Consider the following 17,998-nt stretch of genomic DNA (forward strand, 5'->3'; position numbering starts at 1 on the left):
AAGGTAGTCATTTTAAATTTTAATATTGATTATAAATCAGTGTTGACCCAGGTCTTTAAAACTAGTAATTCTCAGCTGTAGTTGGAAGAAAAGTTTTCCATCCTGGAGATGGGAAAAAAAAACACATTACTGTTTGTGGGAGAGGGACGAGGTGAGGGGAGGAAAGTGGAGGTTTATTGCCAATGCTTGGTAACCCGAAGATAAATAACAGAAACCAGAATGTAATTAAGCTTGAGCATTCTGTGCATGCTGGGTACTCACATTATTTTAAAATTATTGAGAAATAAGATATTCATAGAAATGCATGACTGCTCAGCTATGAAAGGCAATAAATTAGAGCTTGAACAACAACAAAAAAAAATGTAGAAATTTATAAATAATTGAGATGGTTTGTTTCCATTTCTCTTCACTGCTACATGCCAATATATGGCATAAATATGGAGATACATGAGATACCCCAGAAAAACAGGACAGAAACTCCTACTTCAAATTGAATTTGAAACCTAAGGAGAATGCAGTCTAGATCGTTTACCTACATGTCTGTTGTATCAACACTGTGTATCCCTGGATGCTGCACATGCCCAGCGTGCTTCTTGGCTGCTGCTGATCCTGCAGCAGGTAGTGGCGTTCTGCTGGTAACACGTTTAACCTGTTTTATTTTTGAGACCTACTGTCACCCTACTATTACACAGTCTGGAATTGTCAGGACTCCAGTTTATCAGATTAGAAATTAATCATAGCTCTCTGAACAAAATGTAGCCCTAGAGGGAAAAAAAAAACCTGACCAAACAAACAAACAAACAAAAAAACTCTGCAGACAAATAATATGAAAAAAAAGATATTTTAACTGCAGAGATTCCATTTTTCAATATAATTACATTTCAGAATGTTGTTTGAATAGTATCATCTCAAAATGACAAGAAATTGTAGTTTTAATGTAAGAAGAAATTACAATTTAAATGCACTTAGTCTTTATTTTTAAGTCAGTAATGAACAAGAAATCTTTTAAAAGATTTTTAAAGCAATATAGATCTGCATGAAAATGCAAGAATTCTTCAGAAATATCAGCGTTTTCCAAAATTTCTTCTATGATCTTATCAACTTTTTGGGAAAAATGAGCCCAAGAACAGTCTGTAGCTTTTTTCAAATGTTAATTCTAACTTAATTTCATTTGAGTATCTGTCCTCTTCTATGTGCAGTTTTTCATCTGCAACAGTTAACCGTTCTTCTGTCTCCTTCAGTAATCTGTATCCTTTTAAGTTTTCCTGCATCCCTACTTAGGTGTACGTTTCTTCTATGCCTTTACTGATTGCACTTAGTCTATTTCATTATTGCTTCTTGTTCCAGTGCTGCTACTTGAAAGTGCCTGCCCATATCTATCACAACTGTTCCGTAAAGCATCAAATCTCACTGCTGTTAAATATTGAATGTTAATTTCTCTAACCAGTTGAAGTATTTACCTGATAGTGCCTACAAAACAAGATGGTTTTTCAAGACTCGGATACCTTTCTTTATGCATTATGTCACTGATGATGTGCACTTCAGTATTATTGGCTAGTTTTTAACAGTGTTGCTGTACTTTACCAGCACAATGAATAATTTGCTTTGGAAAATTTGGGGATGGAGGGTGGAGGGGTTTTTCCAGAATTACTGATTTGGGGTAAATGGTATTTGTTAGTAACAAACTCTGGGAATTATCACACATTCTTCTTCCTGCTGGCATCTGGTTTAACATTTTAGTTTCTGTTTCTCCAAGGGCTGTCAAAGGAAGTGCAGTGTGCTACCCTTGAACTGTTGGTTGGAAATTAATTTTATGAGCATAGAATCACAGAATGGTTTTGGTTGGAAAGAACCTTAAGATCACCTGGTTCCAACCTCCCTGCCATGGACAGGGACACCTCCCACCAGACCAGGTTGCCCAAAGCCCCATCTAGCCTGGCCTTGAACATGGCCAGGGATGGGACATCCACAGCTTCTCTAGGCAACCTGAGAACTGCCTCACCACCCTCAGAGTGAAGAATTTCTTCATTATATCTAATCTAAACCTACCCTCTTTTAGTTTAAAACCATTACCCCTTGTCCTATCCCTACACCCCCTGACAAAGATTCCCTCCCCATCTTTCCTGTAGGCTCACTTCAGGTACTGGAAGGCAACTCTAAGGTCTCCCTGAAGCCTTCTCTTCTCCAGCCTGAACAACCCCAACTCTCTCAGCCTGCTTTTGTAGGAGAGGTGATCCAACCCTCTGATCATCTTTGTGGCCCTCCTCTGGGCTCACTCTAATATGTCCCTAACCTTCTTGTGCTGGAGGCCTGAGAACTGCACAAAGTGCTTCAGGTGGGGTCTCACGAGAGCAGAGCAGACAGGGAGAATCCCCTCCCTCACCTTGCTGGCCATGCTGCTTTTGATGCAGCCCAGGACTGGACATGGTTGGCATTTTGGGATGCAGGAGTGCATTGCTGGCTCATGTCGAGCTTCTCATCAACCAACACTCCCAGGTCCTTCTCAGCACTGCTCTCAGTCCAGTCTCTGCTCAGCCTGTATTTGTGCTTGGAATTGCCCCTGCCCAGACTCAGGACCTTACACTTGGCCTTGCTGAACCTCATGAGGTTCACACAGGCCCATCTGTCAAGCCAGTCCAGGTACCCCTGTTTGGCATCCCTTCCCTCTAGTGTGTCAGCTGCACCACACAACTTGGTGTCATCGAGAAACTTGCTGAGGGTGCACTCGATCCCACTATCCATGTCACCAACAAAGATATTAAACAGTGCTGGCTTGGAATGTTGAGTCATTGGAACAACTAGGTCCAGTCTGGGGAAAGTCACCTCCAGTTGTGGTAAGCTGTCAGTTGATGTCATTTCCCCGTACATAATGTTACACTTTTCTAGGAGGAAGTGTAATTGTGTGGCTTCTGGCTGTTAAATAGCAAATCTTAGGACTTATATTTATTAGAGATGATAGGAATTAATCTTTATTTCAAACAGAACATACCTTTAGTCTTTATATAGAGGATTTTTACATCTGAACTAACTCCCTAGAATAAAATTTATATCCTGAAACTAGAAACTATTGTTAATGCTGGCTCCTTGGTAGTAGTAACTCATTTCACTATGTATGCTGTTAAACAAATTCTGATTCACAGTTTCCAGTTGGTTGTTAAAAATTCTTCAGACACTTTAGAGTACACAGTGGGAATACTCTGACTGGGTAATAAGACTTACTGGCATAACAAAGAAAAGGAAATAAAGCAAACCATCAATGTCTTGATTTTGAGACAAGGTGCAAATTGATCTCTTGTTTATTTCTGATGAGCCTTCTGCATCTACTTATTTCTTTCATGTTGTGTCTGGAAAGTATAGTTAAATGTGCAAGTGATTACTGTGTGAATTCATAAATATAACCTAAAATTGAGAAATTTAGTTTTATTTAGAGATTGCACAAAATTAATGATATGTAGAGAGTAGAATTCAGCACAAAGTGTACTGGGTAGAAAATTTGGTTATGCTTTCTGTGCAGCAGACTTATACTGGTCCAAAAGACACAGTGCTTCATAAACTCTAATGACACATCCATTAGGATCTTCAGGATGAATTCACAGCTACTAGGCTATGGAGAGTGGACTACTTGTATGGAAAGTGGATTACTGCTTTAGTATAAATGTCAGAATTAAAGTACTGTGGGAACTTTAAAATTATTAAAAAAACAAAAAACAAAAACAAACAAACAAACAAACAAAAAACGAGTGTAATGCAGACTTGTAGTCCCAAACTCATCTATCCTCCATGCATGTGATTTAGTGCTGAGCAATGCTGGCAAACAGTACCTGAGCACATTCTTTTGGGAAGAGACTGGGCAGTTGTACAGGAGGGTTTGAGAGAAAAATTTACATGAAAGAGAAATTATTTACAATTCATTGCAATTGTCCTTACATGTAGTTTGTCAAATGGTACTTGCTGAAATTTGATTTGACAAAGGGACCTTTAGTTACGTTGTAACAAAATCAGTGATATGTCTCAGATTAACATGGCTAACATTACTAATTATTTCAGAACAATCACCCAGGAATACCATAAAGATTTATGAGTGTAGGAAGACAAGTAAACATCCTGTCTTCTCCTTTAATTTCTTTTAATTCACTTATGTTTTAGAACTAATTTCTTATACCCCATGAAGGTTTAAGATTGGTTTCTGGAGTTTACAGATCAGTTTCTGGGATGAAATCAACTCAGAATGAAACCTGATCCTATCCTGGAGCAAAAGGCTCTTTGGTTCAATTTACATTAGGCTGGACTCAAGAGGTGTATGTTAGGTAGTAAAGAGTGTTCCCGAACAGAGTGAATCTTGGATGTCCTCATATCTTGATTGCCTATGATAGATAATAGCATGCAGCAGTTATTCCAGTTAATGATATTGTTATGACTTTCACCCATCTATACTAAGTTAAAAATCACTGCTGTGCTCTGTAAAATCTCAGCAGATTTACTCTAAATTTCCAGAGTCTGCAGTCTCTTTTTATGTCTCCATTTTTATTTTTTTATTTTTTATGATGTCTGAACTTGAAAAAATAGTTTTTATGAGAAAAAAAATATATAAAAAATCTTCTAGATAATAGTAAAAACATGATGGTCAGTATATGGTGGAAACTGCTTTGGAACAAGAAATGATTGAAAGGTAATAGCTGTGTTTGCTGGAATTTTTTATTTTTTTCATAATAAAAATCAGATGTGGGATTTTGACAAAGTGGTACTCCATTTTAGAAGGCTCCTCTGGATACCACTTTTAGAGCTCATCCCCAAAGGGTATATATATATATATATATATATATATATAAATCTTAAAAGGAATATTTACTTTTCAAGAAGCAGCATTTTAGCTAGGTTTCAAGTATACAGTACTGTTACCTGATCTGTCTAGTAAGGATGTAGAATTTGGGGAGGTGTTGCTGAAAGATACGTGAAAATGAGTGTTTTTGTAGCTGCTGTTTTCAGTACTAGATTTTGAAGATTTTAGCTTAATTATTTAAGCAGGAAGTACCAAGAAATAAATTCTACTAAGAGTGTAAATGATGACCATAAGCTAAAATGCAAATCTACACTGAATGGGATTGCATTTTTAAGTGTTGAAAGAAATTCAAAGATACTGAAGATGGATCTTTCCCTTGTCCTCCTCACTGCACTCCCTTTCAGCTTTCTTGAACACATATAATAACATTTGAAACCCATTTAAAACTGTTTCGCTGTATGAGTTCATGACAAAGTTTTCTTAAAACACAATGTAGTACAGCTAGATGTGGTAAAATAAAGAAGGAACTAAGAGGCATACATAAACAAGCATGTCTCTGAACATTCTTTTTCAGAATAATGAAGTTCTCAGTCATGGTTAGTAAAGCATTCAAAACATCTAACATGCAAGATGTTAGTTGTCAGGTAGAACCATACAGAAATGACTTGATGTTATGGACTTGTACATGGGATTCAGCCTCTTCAGTTTCAGTTATGGGAGTTAATAAATAGTTCATCTTTTAGTAGGAAAAGTGGAGGTGTCACTACCTCTGATGGTCAGGAGGTACTTAACATTTAGAAATCTCATTCCTAGAGATGTAAGGATTTGTTTCCAAAATATCAAAGGCAATGCCTTTGCTGTTGGCTTTGATTCATGCCTATGGTGACAGAAGAGATAATGTGAAAGAGCATGACTCTGAAGCTTTCTGGAAATGAAAGAAATTCCAGTCTGTTAAAAATCTGAATACTTTAATTTTATATAGCTTTACAATGCCCCAACACATCAAAAATATATAGAAAGTCATTTAGTTAATGGTGGTTTCTGTAGCTGTGTCTGATGAACCTGAGAGACAGGAGGCAACTCACAAGAGGCCTCTTAGTTAAAGTGAAGAAGAAAATCAAGGATTTCCAAGTCCTGGTCAAGTGCTTCATCTGCTAAATTAAATTTTTGCTGTATTCCCAAATTATGGTGGAACCTTATCACTGTTTATGTCTAGGTTTTTTACTTTTTTTCTTTCAAGTTTGAAACAGAATTATATTGTACTGTTTTTATACATATCATCTGCAGCCCCTTAATTTTGCCTAAGTAAGGACTAGCTGTGCAATGTATTTACTGTGTTCATCCAGAAGTAGGAATCTGCGTTGTTCTTTTGCTTGCAGGCTACCTCTAATTATTATGTTTTAATTTATTAGTGTAGATTTCTCTGGTAGGGTAGTTAGTCTGTGTAGGGACATACAGTTTCTCCAGTAAGTATACAATTTCTTCTAGCAGTTATTCATCTCTAATTTATTTGGAGTGTGAGGTAGGTCCTGATGAATGCTCCCATGCACTGGTTCAGAATGATCTGAAGTAGAGTAGGGCTTATGTTGTTAACCTTATTACATCTCATCCTTTAAAATGGTAAAACAGTTAAACTGGTGATGGAGAAATTGTACTTTAAAAACATTTGGGATTTTTTTGAGTAAGAGAGGATGTTACTAAGCTTCTCTGTTTTAAAGGTAATCTTATCTGAAACTTGGGACCCAAAGTTTCTAAGACCCACATTCAAGCTACTGGTTTGATCCAACTGGATTTAGTAGAGACTCCAACTCAGTCCAGTTTCATTTGTATTGTGATGACACATTAATATGCCCACTCCGGTGGAGGCAAACCACAGAAATGTTTTTATAGGCAGATTATTTATCCTGAGGTCAAACTTGTCTTAGTTAAATACTCTATGAAGTTGTTTTACTGTTACAGATTTAATTAGGTTTTCTGACCCCAGAGAAAAGACAAGTAAAGCTTGCCTGAAAGTTGTCGGAACTTATAGTTAGGTTGGTAAATACAGGAATTACTACAAGTATCTTATTTTGTTTTGTCGAAACAGAAGAAAAAATGGTGTTACTTATCTGTTTACTTTCTTACTTGTATGAAGGATGGGTAGCGCTTGCCAGAAACAAATTGCTAATGAGACTGAAGGAGGGTTAGGTGGATTCTTTTTGAGTCTACAGCAGTGTTGGCAACTCATTAACTCACCTTGGTATACAGAGTGTGTAGCTAGCAAACTAGGAAAACAGTGTTATCTAGGATGAACTCTCAGTATGCTGAAGGGAAAAATGTAGGAGAAGAAAGATCTTAGAAAAAAAAAAAAAAGAAAAATAAAAAGAAATAAGAAATTCAGAAACAGCAACAAAGTGACTTGGACTTCAGTAAGTGTAAAGAAGATGCAAGCTAGGTAGAAGCATATTCTATTTCACTTACGTGGATGGATTTGTAACGAGATATTTGTTTTTCACAGGTTTAATTGCTGTACTAGATTACGAAGTTGTCCTGGTATTTGTTGTACTTTAAATATTTTCAGAACATGCAAAAGCCACATGAGGCCTACTGAGGTCATGGAAAAGAACTGAAGGACTAGAGGTTCTTACTCTGTCAGTTAGGTCACTCAAAGCTGTAAATCCCATTCCTTCAGCTAACTGGTAACAATCCTCCTGGCACAATCACAGTCAGATAATGCATCCTGGCTCTCACTTGTCTTTGGGATGAGCAGTGTTAGAGATTGTGCAAGAACTACTAAATGTTAGATTACACTGATTACACAAAAGAAGGCAACAATTTTAAATGTGTTAGATTCATTTAAAATGCTGCTGTCTGGAAGACTGAACAAAGGGTAAAGAGAAACTCTTCAGGTTAACTAAGTACACATCAGTTGAGAGGTATTATGTCTTGTCCAACCCTGTGGCTGATTTAGTGATTTAGTGAAAGGTGTGTGATGTAATTTATTGTTTACCTCTCTGAGGTAAACAATACCCCATTTATTGTTTGTTACCCCATTTATTGTTTACCTCTCTGAGCCTTAATCCACAGGTTTTCTCTTGACTCATTTGACACAGTAAAGCAGTTGCCTGATGTTACTGGCTTGTTTGGCTTCTTTGCCCAGAAAATCTAAGGTGCAGGACTGCAAGTTTGCTGAAAGAAGACAAGCAATGTCTCTCCTATCTTTGGGTGACAGAGTCCTTCCTGACAGTGTGGAGTCATCCCTGTACTGGAAAATCACTGTTGTGGGGAATGTATTTTGATACTCTTTCAAGTGGACATTCAGTGCAGTCCATCAGTTGGGTTCAATATATATGCTATCTATTTGTGGGGCTAGATAATCCTGAATGATGAGTGTAACTTAATTTTGTGATACTCGTCATCCAGCCCTGTTTCTCCTTGGATGTTCTCTTGGTTATTTTAGCAGCAGTGATTCCACAAGCTTGTACCATGTAGAGAGACGAAAGTATTCAAGACACCAACTAGAATATTTTTGTGTATCATTTGCAACGACAAAAGCAGCACTTTTGTCATATGTTCTGCTCATCGTAGTTAATACCTAGAATGAGTCTGTACTTCTGGCAAAACAAAATCTGGCTCAAAAATAGCATTCCACACTTAATTGTTTTAAATGCAATTTAAGAAATTAAAGAAATTAAATGCAATGTTTTGCCTAAAACCCTAATCTTATAAATATATATGCACAAATAAATAAATAAATGCACAAATGATTAGGTGTGCTTTAATCATGAAATTATTTGGTTTGAAATCCGTTTTTGGTTATAAATTACAGTGTGTCTGATTTTAATGTTATTCTCATCTCACTGTATACACAGAGAGAGTATAATAGTATGTGAGTACTGGAATTGGTTTCTAACAAAAGAATCAATCATTTCCTAGATGTGTATCCTGTAGACTAAACAAATGGTTATACAACCATCATTCCCAATTCTCAGAGCTCACATATTTAAAATCTGTTAATGAGTGCTGCTCTACTTTCTTTTGTGGTGTAAACATAATTTGACAATAAATACCAAATATTTCTAATCAAAAGGAATATGACTGCAAAGAAAAATAAAATGTAGATACAGTAAATGTCAAACTGACTAAATTGGACAAGTACAGAATGTTCAAACCTGATTTGCTTTCAAGTGTCAAAATTATGAGAATTCAAAAGCTAGTGTTTTGATGGTAGAATAATTTTTTTTTTAAAAAAAAGATATTAATTCTTTTTTTTTTTTGTAAAAACAGAGAAAAATTATGTATGACAGAAGGAGATAGTTAATTTTTATCTATTTAATTCCTTTAGAACAACTAATAGAGTCCTAGAGCTGATGTGATCATTACAAACGTTGAAAGGAAGTTATCACAAAATGTGTTCTCCTTTTAATTATACTGCAACCAGACAAACTGATATAGAAAATGTCACATTGGAATGAGTTTCTGTTTCACAAAGCACTGGAACATACTCTTAGCTGCATCACCCACTGTCTTTTGATATGTCAGTCCACTGTCTTTTAAGGTGAATTAGATGTAGATACTTTCATTTTCTTTGGAAGTTCCAGACATAAAGTTTACCAAGTATTTAAGTGCTATGATGAATAAAGGTTTATTGAAATAGCTCCTGAACCACCACGCAGTAGAGGATCCTGGAGAAAATAGGGCAATATAGAATGGGAGTGAGAGAGAAAGTCTGAGAATGTGTATGAGTTAAATGGCAGGAATTTTTATATATCATTAAATGTATACTCAGTCATAGGATAATTGGATTTTGAATTCACCTTATAATTAGGCAGATATAGAGTCCTATACTGGAAAAATTCTGGAAATGTTGAGAAATTATAAATTAAATGGTGGCAAGTTTGGCATTCTTTGCAAAATACCTTTGATAGTTTCAGTTACTCTTTTAATTATACTCTTGTGTAATAAATAGCAGAAATATTTTTGTCAAAAATAAAAAAAAAAAATAAAAAAAATGACCAGATTTGACCAGACAAGATTTGACTTGTTTGCCTACTCTTTTCTTAGCAAATACATTTTTTCCCATTCAGATTGAAATAAATTTCAAAACCATAAAACCCTTTGCAAAACAAGAGCTTGTACCCTCCACATAGGTCCCCTCAGTATTTTTTTTTACAAAAAAATGCATGCAAAACTTCTCCTTGCTGAATAAGAACAGCCATGCACTGTGTTACTCTTAAATTTTGTCATGTTCTGATAAGAAGCTTTACTAATTTGTATAATTAATGAAAGATGAAAAAATGCTGCTTGACATGGAGAAGTACCTCATTTTGTCTCTGAAGAGTAGGCTAATTCTTGTATGTTTTGCTTATATAAACCTGTAGTTTGCATTACAGTTCCCAAATGGCTACTTCATGCGTGGTATCAGGTAGCTTTGACATGACAAATTACTTCTGTGTGTGATCTTCTCAAGAGCAAGAGCAGTGAAAAGATGAATAGGCTTGAAACTTCTACTGGATCAAAGGAGATGATAAGATTTTTAATGAATAGGGAAAACATCATGGGGTTACTGGAATGTTGGTTGCTAAATTTTTACAGAAAAAGGTTTAACTACTCTGTTTCATTTGTTCAGTACACTCCTTAAAATATTTTTTTTTTTCATATAGAATGTACAATGATTTTATTTTCTGTTGATTTATCCTTTCTCTTTTCTGTAACCTTTGCTTGATTGATCAATAATTCAGCAATTAATGTTTTCCTTTCATTTATATTGTTCTTATAGTGAAAATGGGTGAATTAGATACGCTTCAAAAACAGACACAGACAGAATAACCATGACTCTCTAGTTTCTGTCTGTTCAGATTAGGCAAAATAAAATACTGTTTTCAAATAAATTGTGTAACATAAGGTAAACAAAACTATTGTGAAACCAATCCATCTGTTGTGTAATGCTACACTACTGTATTACATCAGCAGTCCTTCATTTAAAAAATAAAAAATAAAAATGTTATTGATTACTGAAAGCTTACCATATTGTAATACAGTTATTCAGAACAACTTTGTTATGAAAACATAGATCTAAAAGTTACTGCTAAAATTCTGTTTTGGTGGTGGCAATTGTATTTCCGTATTTAATGGAGTTTAATGTCTCAGAACAATTTAAAGACCAGGAGAGATAAACATTTAGTTTTTAAGCAGTATCTCAGTTCCCTAGATGATGAAATGTTAGAAGTCCAGATTGTCTTCTTCAGTTTGCCACCACCCCAGGGTAGATAGCAGTGCAGAAATCACTGAACAAGTTAGGCTTCATCTTCTAAAGTGTTCTTCCTTGCAGTTTCATTATGAATGGAGGAGTTATCATGTGCTTTATCAGCATCCTCATCAGCTCTTCTCCAGAGCAGGCCTCAAAATCCTCAAGATATTTTGCCCTGAAATGTTATTACTCACAAATTGTTAAACTTTTCTTTTTTTTTTTTTTTTTAATTATCAATTACTTCTTCAGCATTTGAAGAATAATGATATATATATATATAAATAAAATTCTCCTTCTTGCTTGGCAACAGCTAATTCTAAAACAATATGCTGCTGTGATGAGGCTTTGTTTTGTTTTGGATCATCTGACAAGCCATGAAAAAGGTTTCCAACCACACAAATTTGGACTTAAAACCATTAATAATAGATGACATAAGAAAGTGATACCAACTTAGAAAACATCTGTTTTGTGTACTTCAAGATTGAATGACAATATTTTGGAATAAAATAATTATTTTCCTGGGAAGTACCTCTTTGTATAGGTAGCTTAATATATTGTGACTGCTGTATCTTACAGCTAATAGTTCTGTGAATGTTTTTTATGAAGGCACAATCACTCATTAGCTACCTGTCACATTGCATCCCGAATAAAAAACTGTGTTTGTGTTTTCTTCTTTAAAATGTTGGCCTGTACACTGATCAGGTTACCAAAGTCTGTTCTTTTTTTTTTTTTTTTTTTTTTTTTTTTTTTTTTTTTTTTTTTTAATTTTATTTTTTATTTTTCCTGTTGAATATTGACATTTTGCTTTTGTTCCTCCTTGGAAAAAAAATCAAACCTTTTTAACATTTTTGCAGTATTGTTCTGAAATGTCCATTTAGGATCACAGAGGTCAGCTTTTCAGTTGAGCTTGCCTAAATCACTGCCTGCAGAATGCAAAACTGTGTGGTATCTTCAAGTTGTTCCATTCAATATTGCATGAATTTATGTTATGGGGATTAACCTTTATCCATTCTTTAGTTAGAGGTCACTGACAATTGTAGCCTTTAAACATGCCCCATGATTACCGCTTAATCACAGGAGTTCAAAGTATGCTTTTTGTATTTCCTTAATCCAGAAAGTACAAACAACAACAACAACAACAACAACAACAAAGTTCTGTTTCAGCAGATCATTTATTATTTTTCCAGAATTTTTGATGCAGACACTGTATTTCATACTCAGAAATACTTACATTCTCTCAGAGAGGAGCACATATTGTAACATAACCTTGTAGAAAATTCATTGCAATACTGCGGTTGTTGATATCTGAGCTGCCAGTAACTTACCTGATTTTAAATATTCTATGTGGTTTCAGTAAACTTTATATGAAGAGTATGTTTTTTTCCTCTTTAAGAGAACATATCTAAGAAGGGAATTATTTTCATCAGCTTTATTTTTATATAGTTCAGCACAGTTTACAGGTGGATGTTGTTTCTTTTATAGCAACCTAACTAAGTCTCAGTAAGTGCATGTTCCTTAATGGTCCCTTGGACTATAAACTTGTCTGGGTAATGCAAGAAACAAGTCCAGGGGGACCATTTATCTGAACAGGATAAACTCAAATCTCAATAATACTTGCACAGAACTGGCATCGATTTTCAAGCAAATTCAAAATAATCTTATTCTTAACAAATGGTGAAGGCTTGCCCTGCACTCATTTGATGTAAGCACATTCCTCTAGTGTATACAGTACCACTCTGGTTTTGCAACCAATCTGGGACATTATGTATATGCTGTATCCGACACAATACAAATAAATAGGATGTATAAATTTGCATCTTAATTAGAAATTCACAACATTTCTACAAATGCAGATATAAGAGTGAAGATGGGTAACACCTCAACAGAGAATATTGCACTACATATGAAGCCAGAACTTCTTTGGCTCTCCATGAGTGCCCTGTTTGAGGAGAGAGCGCGAACAATTTGCTCACACCAATGACTTCGTTCTGCATTTAGAAATGGCCATGAGGCAGAGTTTTCAGTGTCATAGATATATGTAGTAAATGAAGCTCTTTAACTATCTCCATTACTTCCCTTTAATATGACTGGAAACTCATGTTGATTTGTCATTTGATTTTATGGTGTCAAATACATACTGCAGGAACAGAGGTTTTGAAGAGGATGGGACCAGTCTAAAAATTTGTATTCTTTTCATTGAATAAGTTATTTTCTAATTTGATGTTTATCAGAGAGGACTTAGGGCAGCTCCCTGCTCCTATGCATGTTGGTCATTACCAGTTTGGTTAATCTTACATATTTTAAGCCATGTTTCAGTGTTGGACTTCAGACATAAATTTAAATGTACTTTTCTGGGCTTGTGGATGTTTTAAACCTTGTTTTCATCCCAACTGGGAAGGAAGAGTTGAAATAACCCAATTCTGTATGAAAGGAAGAATGGTAAAATCTTGGATATAGAGCTGACACACTACCTCATTTCCACATGATTTACAAAAAGAGTTATCATCACTTCTGAACTGAGATGATTTGGTTTTGTTTGGTGAGCACCACTGGCAGTCAGCTTGCCTGTATCTGTGCTCATCAGTGCAGTGTCCTGGGAGCTGTAGTTCCTGTATTTTGTGCTCTTTTCTTCTCTGTGATGCAACTTGAGTAGCTGAACAAAGTCCCCTGGTTCACTGAGTCGGGCAGCTCTTAGGTGGCGCTGTGATGATTCAATTAAAGGAGGATAAGGCAGTGATTGTTGGCATGTGTAGTCCAGGCAAAGAGTGGCTCCCAGGGAAGAAAGAAACTGTGAGGTTCCTAAATCATAGCTCTGATGGTGTAGTTTAGCCATTCATGTAAACATACAGATTTTTGCCTTGGTGAAGCACAGCAAAAGACATTATTCCAAATTCTCTGTACCTGGCAATTACAGGCTTTTTACCTGATGGGAGTCTCAACAGAAATTCTTTAATGGAATTGGCAGTGTGTGAGCATATACAGTACAATGGACTTTCAATAGAGGATTACTGTTGAAAGCAAGAACAGATACAGATAATTTATTATCAGTATAATACCAGCAAGGTGATAGTATATAGTTAGTGTGTGTTGGAAAATGGAAGAACAGCCACTACTCTGTAAGGACCCTTGCAGCTTTCTGCCACCCTGCTGGCTTTGTTCAGCCCCTGTTTCTCTGTGTGTGTCTCTGCATGCGTGGCCAGCCAGCTGCTGGCCAGCTGCACTGAAAAGCTCTGACTGTAATTTGTTCAAACAAGGAGGGAAAAAAATGTCTAGGGAAACTTGTAAAAAATTTTGTCAGCAGCGTTTTTTCCATTGGCTTGTGTCCTGTAAAGACAGCTTTGCTGAAAATAAAATGTAGAAATTACTTTTGTTAAAAAGTTTGGATGAGGTCTGTAGTTAGTTCCACTGGGTTACTCCACTCCTGCATTTAGATAAAACAAAGAAGAAAAATTTTAGCACAGTCAACAGCAAAGTCAGCATATTTTAATTGGCACTGAAATTCATTTTAAGATATGATCACAGGAAAGAGTTGAGATTTCTTTAAATGTGTAAGTAGGTCAAGGCTTTGAGCTTTTGAATCTTCTGAACTTTACTTAGTTCCTTTGGCTTCTTTTTCTAGTCTTTAAATACTTGTATCTGGTGACCATCTGTATGTGAGGTTGATTTAGGCATGGTTTTAAAGGAAGAAAACACTTTTGTACTTCACTGACAAACTTTCTAAGTTTTGTCTCTGAATTCATACTACAAAAAAAAAAAAAAGCTTCTTATCAAGCAGTGATGCTGTAGTAAGGTGAGTAAGGTGCAAGAGGATAATTTTTGCAAGATGTGGATGCTTAGCAATGAAATTCATATTTAGATTCAGAAATTTAGATGTCTATGTCATCCCAAATCACATGTCTTTGAAATCTAGAGCTAGAGAAATTCTGCTCTTAGGAGCTGGATTTCACCTAGCTGTAAGTAAATAATGGATACTAGTCCTGGTTTGTTGTCAAGACTTCCACTGTCAGAAATGGAGAAAGACAAAATACCTTTGGGTAGCAACTGGTTAAAGACAAAGGAGGCAAATTATATCCCATATGTCAGAAACCTCTTGCAATCCTCTCAATTAGGAAAATAAGGCAAATAAGCATAGTCCTTCCAGGGACATTTAGCAGATCACACAACTGAGAACCATCACTTTTGCTTCCCACTTGGCAACTTTCAAACTATTTCTCCTGCAGGCAGATACTACTGGTGGTGGGCCCATGAGGTAAGCCAAGAACATCTCCATGCCTAGCTCTCAGTGAGTTTTGATCAAAGTCAGAATTTGTATTAGGCGGTGGCTCCTGCAACCTCTTTATTACAGGATCTCACTATCACCCTTCTTTTTCTTGTGCTTCATATAAGATGTGTTGTCACTGTTGTTGTAGAGTTAGTCTTTGAAATAAAGTTGGCAGAGCCCTTGTATGTCAAGATCAAGATTGCAAATTATCTTTGCAAGGAGGCAAGTGAAGATTTAAATATTAATATTGTGTTTTAAATTTGATCTGTGTTGCCTGTGAAACAGAAGGTGAGTTTTTCCAGGTTTAGAACAGGCTCACTAGTAAAAAATGACACATTTTTTAATGTATACAGTTATTTAGAAAAGCTACTGTAGAATCTTTGCTACATTGTGAACTTCTTTCTAGGTATGCTTTCTCTATTAATTCTGTAACGATGACTGAGAAGTGGTAAGTGGGCTTATACAGCTTCCTTTTCTTGCACACAATTAGCTTTTTTTTTTTTTTTTTTTTCAGGGAGATCAGGAGGCAGCTGTTTGTGCACTTGTTTTCTTTGAATTCTCTGAGAAGGCTTAGGGATAAACAAAGGCAGTCTGGTCAAAGGCAGTCAAGTTTAGCCAGGTAAGCATAGGACTGGGAAAGCCTACATGTAAGGTGAAATGAGGCTGCTGAAGTTTCACTTTTGAGTAACTTGGATGCAAGCAATGATACATCAAGACGGAAAATTACTGTATTAGGCAGAAGCTTGTGTTTCCCAGATTAGACTGCTTAAGCAAAATTAGATGAAGATTTTCTTTTATCATCCTAATTAAACTATTCTGCCCTTTTCATTGTCTTAGGTCACTGTTGATGAATGGCAGCCTTGAGTGCTGCTTTCCAAATAAAATTAAAGGAGGACATGTTTTTCTGTGCAAGAAATCATACATTTGCTGCATTTAAATCAGCCAAAACTGCAGAAATATGGACTGCATGTAATTGAATTTAAATGGTGGACGTGCACATACTGGATTAGATGTTTTTGAATTTTTAATTGAAGCTTTTTTAAAAAAAACAAAACAAAACATTTTCTTATTTTTAAGATTTAAGAAGATCATAAACCACAATGACCTTTTAGTCTTTCTGGTTGAAAAGGGACAAGACAAATAAGATCTTTGTAATCTGACTCACAGGCAAGAAAGAATTCCATGTCAACAATAACTAATTAGGAGTCATGTGTTGTGTTGTGTTACATCTTGTTTCAGATCATTTCCACTCATGCAGTAATCTTTGTACACCGAATTAACCAGGCAGTTGACAACAATGATGTGTGGAGTGTGAGCTGCCTTTTGCATAGAGGGTGTTCCCTGCTGACATGGAACGATATTCTGAGCTGGACGTACAGGGGAGGGTGTAATTTTGCAGTACAGCCATCCTAGATCTCAGTTGGCTAATCAGGTTTTACAAAGTTTAAATCCTGTCTATGAAGCAAGTTCAGGAAAGTATCTGTGAATGTCAGTTAGCAATTTATTCTATATACCTTCAGAAGATCGACTACTGACAGCATGAGGAATGCTAAACATTGAATGTTTTGCACTCTTGCACCATTCCTCAGAAAGAAGTTACTACATATCAGTTCCTAGAATATTACATTCCAGGATTGAGTCCTACTATTGTAGGAGTACTTATTATAATGCAAATGTATCTTTATCATGTTGCCCTATGTTGCCCACTGTAGCATATATTATTATTTATTCTGCAGTTCTAGCAATATTCCTCTAAGTTTACAGTGCATACGCAGAATTTATCATTGAATTTACTTCTGTTCATTTCCATAGAACACCCATACACCTATGGGTATAGTTTTATGTTATTGCTTAAAGCAAAGATACTAACCTGAATTTGAGTGACTTCTTTTTCATTTAGGAGCTCATTAAAACAGTTTCCCAACTGGATATAGAAAGAGTTGAAACAAGCTTTCATTTATTGTATGGATAATAAATGTAGGGACAGATTCCATTTTGCAGACAACAGTTTGTCTACTTGACAGTTTCTTCAGAACATTATTACTAGCCTTTTTTATTTAAATGATTAAATTCCACATCAGATGAAAGTCATGAAATGATTTAGTATTTGATTAATGATGAATAATGATGAATAAGTTGAATAATGACAAAGAACATCGCTGCCTTTCTTTGAAGTTACATTTGTATATTCTTTAACTGAGAGGAATAGACTCAGTCTTCAGCATCTTGCTATATGCTATGCCAACAATGTCTGTTTCTTTTGGGTACTTTTTATTTTTACTAGTCCACTGGATTTGTGTTCCTTGGGTTGTTAATGTGTGATCTGTTAGTTGATGGAGCATATGAACCTCCAGATACTTTCTGCATGAACAGGTTTTCCATGAGCAGTGGAATTTATTGATTTTGTTTTCATTTTTGGTATAGATTTTTATTCTTCTTTCCTAAGTAACTTATGGCCTTAGCTCCCTCCTCTTCCCTGACTCTGTACAACACCCCCATCGGGCAAATTAATTCACAGCTGTTAATAATGCTGATTTGCTGCTTGCTGATTTGAGTCATCTGAGTTCTGCAGATAAGAAGGGACATTTTGGTATGTTTTTCTCTTTGTCTCAACACCACCTATTCATGAGCCTTTAGTTAATTTTTTTTTTTTTTTTTTTTTTTAGGAACTTACTGGGAAACAGAGTTAAGACAGCATGTTTTTTTTTTTTTTAAAAGATTCGATAAT

General features: G+C 35.6%; 1 protein-coding gene across 8 annotated transcripts in view; it reads left to right on the forward strand.

Annotated features, from left to right (window-relative positions):
- The window catches only part of RGS7 (regulator of G protein signaling 7), a 268,343-nt gene that overhangs the window by 87,325 nt on the left and 163,020 nt on the right, over window positions 1-17,998 (forward strand). The gene's annotated exons all lie outside the window — the stretch shown is intronic.

This window comes from Oxyura jamaicensis, chromosome 3 (assembly GCF_011077185.1).
Source record: "Oxyura jamaicensis isolate SHBP4307 breed ruddy duck chromosome 3, BPBGC_Ojam_1.0, whole genome shotgun sequence".
NCBI lineage: Eukaryota > Metazoa > Chordata > Aves > Anseriformes > Anatidae > Oxyura > Oxyura jamaicensis.